At 39.9% G+C, this 802-nt stretch overlaps 1 long non-coding RNA gene across 1 annotated transcript; it reads right to left on the reverse strand.

Moving 5' to 3' along the window:
- Positions 1–6: 6 nt before the first annotated feature.
- On the reverse strand, positions 7–793 carry LOC104822207. Its single transcript, XR_773153.1, has 4 exons — positions 558–793; positions 387–469; positions 212–270; positions 7–114 (listed from the first exon to the last, which is right to left on the reverse strand). It is a non-coding gene; the product is annotated as an uncharacterized LOC104822207 (long non-coding RNA).
- Positions 794–802: the final 9 nt, after the last annotated feature.

Below are 802 nucleotides of genomic sequence, written 5' to 3' on the forward strand. Positions count from 1 at the left end.
GCCTCATTAGTGTTATTGAAAGGCAAGAATGCAAGGAGTGTGTCCAAGATCTCTTCCTTGAGGCATGGAACAGGAAGCGTCAGCTTTGTTTGCCCCGCAACTCCATTAGAAACGCTGAGGAAAGAAAACTCGTGAAAGCAAAGTCAGCAGCAACGGATGAAAAAAAAAGGGTTCAAACACAAAGAACGAGTATTCGTGCGAATGCAAATACCCATGGATCGATGAAATCAGCATGCTGACTTCACACATGAGACTGATGTTTGCTCCGGGCTGCAACATGACAAAGATCAGATTGGTCGTTTTTGTTATGTTTCAGTCTCGGTGAAATCCAAGCCAAGACAAGTAGCAAAAGGGTTTCGGTCTAAGAAAGCAGAATTTGATCTTACCTTTGAGCTGCGGAGATTCACGTCTATTTCATTTTGCATTTGATAAATTCTGGTAAAAGCCTCCCGTACCAGATCATTAGTGTCTGGATGAGCAGAATCATGGTTTCACATCGAAGTTGAATCATACATAAAGAAGAATTCGACAGTTTTTGATAATTCTTGACAAAATACCTAATTGGAAAGTGGAATCTGTTCCACAAGCATGAGAACTAATTAGTGCTGAATGGCCTTTATCTCCTAAAATGTGTTTCTCCTGCAGAAACCGAATATACTTCCTTTGTAAGTTTGGCTACATTTTAATGGAGATGATGTATATCATGAAAACACACAGTTCCTATTAAAATCACACAACACATTCACGGGGTTATGCTTGGTTTCGCAAAAAAGAGCGGTGGCGTAAAATAGAAACTTTTGAA

This window comes from Tarenaya hassleriana, unplaced genomic scaffold (genome assembly GCF_000463585.1).
Source record: "Tarenaya hassleriana unplaced genomic scaffold, ASM46358v1 Cleome3547, whole genome shotgun sequence".
Classification (NCBI taxonomy): Eukaryota; Viridiplantae; Streptophyta; class Magnoliopsida; order Brassicales; family Cleomaceae; genus Tarenaya; species Tarenaya hassleriana.